General features: G+C 47.6%; 1 long non-coding RNA gene across 1 annotated transcript in view; it reads left to right on the forward strand.

Annotated features, from left to right (window-relative positions):
* LOC104849931 overlaps window positions 1-1,378 on the forward strand; it is a 4,732-nt gene extending 3,354 nt beyond the window's left edge. The window contains exon 3 of the long non-coding RNA XR_776855.2: window positions 844-1,378. This is a non-coding gene — a long non-coding RNA (uncharacterized LOC104849931). The remainder of the gene's footprint in view (window positions 1-843) is intronic.
* The last annotated feature ends 6,449 nt before the right edge of the window (window positions 1,379-7,827 follow it).

A 7,827-nucleotide genomic window follows, 5' to 3' on the forward strand; every position in this document is an offset into this window, starting at 1 on the left:
CAGCCCAGAGCGTGGACCTTAGGGACGCAGAGCAGACGCGGCGCCCATGCCCCCAGTGCACACACAGAACAGTAATAACAACATTGCGGAGCTAAAGGAAGCGAAGTCGGATCAGCAGCAGCCCAGGTTTCCCTCTGACACGAGTTCAGTACTTTTTGGGAAATGCAGAATATCAGTTTCTGGCAAGAAGGATTTCGCGTGTTTTGTTGGTGCCCTTCCATCCCCGCCCAGGGGGGTGGTGTCCAGGAAGTCGCTGCGAGCTCTAACCCTGCACCGCGGTGCTGTTTCTTCCTTTCTTTTCGCATTCATACACGTTTGCGATACACAAGGAACACATCACGGAGGATTTGTGCATGGATATAACACACCTCACTTCTATTTTTTTGCCTATTTCCCCTCCTTTCCCTGCAACCTTTCTCCCCGGAGCCACTTACAAAAGCTCTATTTCCACGTTTTTCTTCTTTTCCCTTTATTTTTTATCCTTATCAAATTTACTGGTACACTTTAGGTATACAGTACAATTACATTCATCACTGAGATCTCGCACCTTTACATGACTTGTCTTGGTTCTTATTTTTCCCCATTCCCCAGCCCTCCCTTCAGCTCCTCCACTTTTCCCAGTTTACAAAGACATTGTTTCCATGTTATTTTTCCTTTAAATCTCTTTTCCTTTCCTTCCCTCTCTGTTCCCCTACCTCTTGCTTCCCGTCCCATTTGAACAAGTTCTTCCTACTTCTTAATAGCTGTCTTCTATTTTGCTCATTATTTATTATTTATATTTGGGTTTCTCACACAAGGGGAACAATGCGATGATTAAACTCGTGTTTTATTTATTTCGCTCAGGTTATGGTCTCGCGGGGCATCCGTTTACCTGACAGCGTCTCCAGTTTCTCTTCCTCTGCTCTAGCCCGGTGCTCCGCTGGCCGGCATCACACTTAGGCTGGCCGTCCCCACCCCGCGCCCCGCACCATTCCGCGTGGTCGGGACCTGGCCCTGCAGAAGTGCTGAAGCCGCTCCTGGCTTCCCACGCGTTCGCCTCTCCTCAGAGGCAGAGCCCTGTCCCCGTCGTGTCTCCCGTGGAACCTTTGGTCCCCACACCTTCCTGTGACATCATGACATTTAATTAGTTATCATTTTGCTTGTTCTTAAAGAAACGCTGTTTGCACTCACTTGAAATCACTCCCTGAATGCCAGCTAGGCTCTTGACATTTATTTAGGAAACAGCATTTTGCAGAACTTTTATAGCATGAATGTGTGATGATTAGAGGGATTCAGGCCCTCTGTAAGTGCAGGCTCATTCTTGTGTCTCTGTCACACTGAAATTTCAGCTGTAATTTGGATTTACATTATGGACCGGGAAAGTGTTAGGATATTTTAAGGGCACCATCTAAATTTTTACCCTGCCTTGGAAAATTATGTATTTTCTCAAAAAAATTTTCCTTGAGAAGTGAATGCCTTTGTTACCAGCAGTTATTAAGCAGTACAGTTGTCATGGTGATGTCTACTTATTATTACAAGTAAACTTTTCCATGTCTATCTCCTGGGTGCATGGATATCCAAGAAGGGGTGATGGCCAGACCTCTGCATCGGTATTTCCTTTGTTAAAAAGACGCATTCAGGTCATTAAACTCTACGCATAATATTCAGGATCCCTGCTTTATAAAAGGCCAGCTTTGCGGCAGAAAGACTGGCCCCTCCTCGCGGCCCCTGACGACTGAAGGTTGTTAAGAGCGCCTTCACAGAATAAAAACAGATGGGACTCTAGGTGGACTCTTAGGGGACTCAGGGCTTGAGTCTTGAAGATTGCCTTTTGGCTCCAAGTTGTCCAGTCCCATTTTTGTGGTCTCCTCTGGTACAGTAAGGATGATGAAGACACCAAGGCCTGTGGAAAGACCAGGCTTCTGGAGGGGCTCAGAATTCAGCCATAGGTAGAGAGCAATGGTGCCACGATACAGGTGGCCAAAATGCACCCGGGATTTAAACTTTCTCAGCGTAGAGGCCTGTCCTCGAAGTCTGTCTGGGACAGCTACCGATTTCTGGCCTTGGAAACATCTTAGTGAGGGCTGTTGGAATATTCTCTCCTGCGTACAATTTGCTCTTCTCAACTGAGTTCCTGATTCTTTCATTTTGTCTGAACTAACGGGCTGGTTTTTGTCATCTTGGAGCAGAATATTTTTTAGCAAACATACTGAGCATCTCCCACTCTGTTTCAAGCTCTACAGCAAGTGAGGCATGCTTTCTATCTCCTAAGGTCTACAGATGATGTGTATCCATTAATATTGGGAAAATACTGTATGGATACAGTAAAATGCACCTTCACCCAGAAACTTTAAATATATTTTAAAAGTTTATTTTGGAAACATTTGCTGGTGGGCTAGTCAAGAAGGTGATTACATTTGAACCAGACTACATCAGGGTTAAATCTTGGCTTTGCCATGAATGGGTGAACTCAAGCAAGTTGTTTAGCCTCCCCATGCTTGAGGTTCCTTGTCTTTAAATTGGAAAATTTAAAGCTCAAATTTTTTGGGAGACCCAAAGTAATGTTCTCAAGGCATCAATAACACCATTGTCAACATCCCAGAGGTCTGGCAAGAGATCTATGATGTGATTGCTGACCTGCAGGGGCGAGGCGAGGGCTGAGCCCAGGGAGCAAGAATTCAACACTGGACACCTGGACTTTAGTCTTGGTCCTGCTATTCCTTCACTTTGTAAATGTGGTTGCCTAAATGAATCAATGTAAGGATTAAGTTAAGCCATATAATATGATTAGCCTGATGCTCGACAGGTAGAAAATATTAAATGAAACTTTTTCAGCATAATTTTAAACAATTTTGTTATTATACAGTGTTCACTTTTACATTTTTTCCTGCAGTAAAATATATGTAACATGCAGTGTGCCCTTTCGCCCTTTTAGGTCCACAGTCCAGAGACATAAGTGCATTTGCACCCCATGCAGCCATTCTACCATCCACCCCCAACCTGTTCATTGCCTCAAACTCTGTCCCCATCAGGAGTGGCCCCCAGGTCCCTTTAGCCCTGTTGGTGACGACTTTCTGTCTGAAGAGTTTACCTGTCCTGGTGCTTGTGTAAGTGGAATTGCACACTGTTTGCCCCTTTGTGTCCAGTTCGTTTCACTTGGCACATTTCCAAGATGCATCACTTTTGCAGCATGTGTCAACATTTCAGTCCTTTTTATGGTGAGTAAAATTTTCTTGTGCAAATATTCCATATTTTGTTTATTTAGTGATCTGTGGATGGACATTTAGTTGTTTCCACCTATTGGCTGTCATGAATTATACGCTCTGAACAACGGTGTATCCTGTGCTTGTGGAAATTAGCATCAGAGAGAATAGGGGAGAGGTAGTGGATGTTTAGAAAAGGGCAAAGCAAGGGCTCTGCGAGGAAGAGTTAGGGCCTTTGAAGGCTCCCAAGTAGAGGCGGCTCTGAGCTCATTGATGTGATGCATGCAGAACACAGCCAGACTCCGGTTTAGGGCAGCGTGTCATTGCACACGGGGCTGAGGGAGCACCCATGGGCACCAAGGCAGTGTGACGGAGATCACACTGGCAAGGGTGGCCACCGCCCAACTTCGCAGTCCCTCTGAGAACCTTACTGACATGCTCTGGACCCTGCTCTCGGCCGGGACATTGCACTGCATCTCCCACTGCCTTCTCCACCTAGCAGATGAAGAAAATGAGCAGCCTGGGGACACAGAGCGTCTCAGTCCAGCTCTGATTCCTGCTGAGGCTCGAGTTCACACACAACGAGCTCATGCCAGTGTCCCGAATGGGACACCGCCTGTCTCACATTCAGCACCGACTTCCGCATTGTTGTCTCTGTGGCTAAATACACACCTGTCCTCTTCCTACCTCCACCTCCCTGCTGTGATAATCAGAAAGTATCTGTGACAATCAAATAGTCAGGATACACAGCGTGATGTGGCACCTGTGAGGCAGCCCTGCACCTTCTGTCTCCTGGGTGGCTTCCCTTAAGCCCAGTGGGAGAGGCATGGTAAGTCTACGCCTGACATAGCACAGGCTTTCTCCCTCATTATGGTGTTACAATAAGGCAAAAAGCCATCTCTGGAGATGCAGTATGCAAAATTTCCTTTCTATCAAATGACCTTGATGGCAGCTATTGGAATAGGATTAAAGCCATGTTCAAATATGGCAATAGATGTAAATCTGTTTTGAACACTGGAAAATATATTATATATGTAAGAAATTATTATTTTTATTATAACTGGATATTTTACATTTAACATGACGAACTTGAAAGCAGTTTTCATCAAAAAGCTGTTGGTGTGCCCCGCTAAACACTAAATTAAATGAAATGTTTAGCTTTTTCTTTTAGGATGCTTACAAAGGTAATAAATTGGCATATTTGCTATGGGTTGAAGAGGTGAAACAGACTTGATTTTCTCAAATTCAATAATGTGTTAGCTTCCCCTGTGATAAAACCCCTGTGATCACTGATTTAAACAGAGGACCCTCTATTCTGCTCACTGTGGGAAGCTTCAGTCCATGATCAGTTGGCTGTGCAGCTCTGGGCCTATGGCAAGGCAGCACCACACAGTGGGGTGTGCACACAACCAGAAAGGATAGCATGGGCCCACTATCCCCTCTAGGGACACACTCTGTTGGCCACTAGGTCCCACCTCGTCATGGTTCCACCACTTCCCAGGAGCACCACCCATGGGGACCAAGCCTTTAAGGCATGGGCTCTGGGGACATGTATCCAAACCATGCACACTGTTGCTAATGGTTTTGCTGTGAGAGATTGTTCTGTGCATTGTGGATTGTGACTAAATACATACCTGTCCTCTTCCTACCTCTACCTCCCTGCTTTGATAACAAAAAAGTGTCTCAAAATTCCACTGGTCCCTGGGAGTCAAAACTGCCCCAGACTGAGAACCACTGCTTTGGACAATAAAATAGGAAAGGCTGATGTGTCAGCCCAAATGACAGGAAATCCTATATTATTTTAGATTTTCCAGTGTTGTTTCTATAGAGTGAGGATATTTTCATCTTTAATCTTGCAAAACCAAGGAATGGAGTCAAGGGCTCCCTAAAATCACAAGGAAGCACTCGGCTGGCTGCTGAGGCTTCAGGAGGGTTAGCCATGCTCGACTACATTAGCCTTGGGGTTTCGTCAGCACAGGGATCCAGAAACGAACAAAGTAAAACCCAACACGGTTGGGGTTTGATTCCTCTATTTTAAGTGTTTTGTAATTTTAGCATTAAAAGACAAGGCAAATGTCTAACATTGCCCACACACAATTCAACATCACACATACACACACACACACACACACACACACACACTCTAAAGCACCCAACTTCTAGAAGTTTTGCCTTCTAGATAAAGCAGTGAAAGTTCAGAGCAAACAAACCTGCAGAACAAGAATTTCTTTTCTCTTTTCTTTTGGTACAGAATACCACCAAGTTCTTGAAGTCAGAAAAGAACTATCCAAGTAATTTGCTGTTGCTACCTATTAAAGATACCCAAATCCTCAGAGATTATCAATTTCTGAGGTATATGAAATGTAAGATGTGTGTCATACCTGGCACTTCTGTTACCCTTCCCCTGACATGTCACTGAGAACTCTGAAGTTTAATTAAAGCCTTCAAAGTTAGAGGGAGCAACAAAGCCAGGAAGACAGAAAATGACAGACTAGGAAGACAACATGGGGATTTTAAGATTCCCTCTCTTGAGTTATTTTTATCCCTCTGGCCTAAATTCTCTGTGCTCTTTCCTCTCCCCTATCTGCTTCCTTTAGCTTCATACTGAGGATTCTGTCTAACACAGTTTGTCTCAAAATAGATGCTCAATAAATATCAGTGCAAGAAAGACACAAAGCACAGATATTAAGGGAAAGAAAGCTATTTTCCAATGAAGATGTTACTTGCCTTGTAAGAACGCGACACTGACTGTTTAAAAGGAGAATCCTGATGGGTATCACGTGATCTTCGGGGACGCAGATCTCAAAGGTGTCCCTGAGCTTCTGCACCTTACAGGACCTCAGGGTTCCTAGTTTCTCCAAAATATGTAGTTCATCAACAAGAAATTCCACACACATCTTTGATGAACAGTGAAGTAGTAACATAAAATCAAAGGTTTGCCCAGTCGAGCTTGGAAAAAGTCTGTCGGTGATGGCACGTGCCCACAAACAAGGGGGCAGGAGCCCTGCTTAGCATGCAGAGAGCAGGTACCGCGCTCCTATCGTCCACAGTCGGTGTGCAGGGGCACAGAACAGCTAGGAGCGCTCTGGCCCTCTGCGTCCGCACTGCAGCCCCTGCAGAGGGAGTGGAAAGGAGGCGAGGCCATGAGCCTCCCGTGTCCAGGCCCCGCGCAGCCCAGGTGCTCTGGGGCCCGGGCACTGCACAGCAGTGGCCTCCTGGCGCCTCCCTGCCGCTCCCGCAGATGCTCAGTGGAGCTCATGCTTGACTGTAGCACCCCACGTTCCGAGTCAGTGTGGACAGAGGGCCACGTGAGCGCGCGCGCGCGCGCGCACACACACACACACGCGCACACACACACACACACGCGCACACACACGCACACACGCACACGCGCGTGCGCGCATCCTCTCCCGCCCCGCTACACTCTTGTTACTCCACATCCCCAGCGCCCACCACCGCACTCGCCTTCTCACCCCCTCCCTCAGACCGGACCGGGACGGAGCTGCCCTCAGGTCACCCCTCCAGTTGGGTCAGACCCCACGTGGCACCGCCGTCCCCCCGCAGCCACTCGTCCTTGTCCCCTCCTTCGCGGAGCCCTGGCCTGAGGCGCCTCACACAGCCCCCTGCCTGGACCTCCTCCTCCTCCTCAGTGCCTTCGCGGGTCTCTCCCCGGAGGGCTCCGCCTCGGGTCTGGCGGCCTCTGCCGTCTGCAGCTCTGGCTCAGGAGCTGCTGTGTTCTCGCCCGGTTCATCCCCTTCCCGCCCTGGAGACCGCACCTGACTTTCTGACGGCAGCAAACGAACCAGTGTGTGTTCTTGTAAAAGAGGCGCCATCTGGGCAGGGCGCATTTGCCTGAGAAGAGGCCAAATCCGCGTCCTTTGCCCAGTAATATGCACTCCTGTAGGCGTCCTTGTCTCCTCTGCTCTGCCCTTTTGCCCTCTCACCACCTTGGGATTGACAGGAATTCAGTTCTCCAGTGTGGTAAAACTGAGGAAACCCCCAGCCCGTCCTCTGCTTATGTTTCAGTCCCATTCTTTTGACCCCTCCGTATGTTAAGAGAAATCTAACCTTAATTCATTTATAGTGGGTGAAAACGATTTCATCTAATTGCCCTCATTTTGGGGAAAAATCAAACCTTTCTTTCACTGACACAGGACACCATATTTTGTGAACTTGAACTGAGAGAGGTCTGAATTCCACTGCAACCTCAAAAACCACAAAAATGGTAGAAATTCCGGAAGCCATAGCCCGGGGCTCACCCCAGGGCCTTGCGCCTATCATCCGGCCTGCTGTGGAGACTTGCGTTACCGGGCTCTGGCCTGCAGGGGCAGACGCGGAGGAACCAGGAGGCCTCTCAAGGAGCTCTTTCTGCCTCTTGAGTTTCTGAAGGAACCTGAACGGACAGCTGGGCCGGATTCCATCTGCGCAGACCCACACTGCTCCTCTGCACTGTGCTCAGTAAGGGGTGAAGGAAGTTCCGGGAGGGAGCCACACAGCAAGACGCAACTGGGCCAAGTGATTGCAGCTGCTTTGAAAGCAGCCAACCAGAATGCAGATCTCATTGTTCCTTTTTATTTATTGTTTGTTTTGTGAAAAACTTTTACATGATTTATGGATCTGTATGCTTTTGTTCAGAGCTAAGAGA

The sequence above is a fragment of the Fukomys damarensis genome, unplaced genomic scaffold (genome assembly GCF_012274545.1).
Source record: "Fukomys damarensis isolate Sample0158 unplaced genomic scaffold, DMR_v1.0_HiC HiC_scaffold_28, whole genome shotgun sequence".
Lineage (NCBI taxonomy): Eukaryota > Metazoa > Chordata > Mammalia > Rodentia > Bathyergidae > Fukomys > Fukomys damarensis.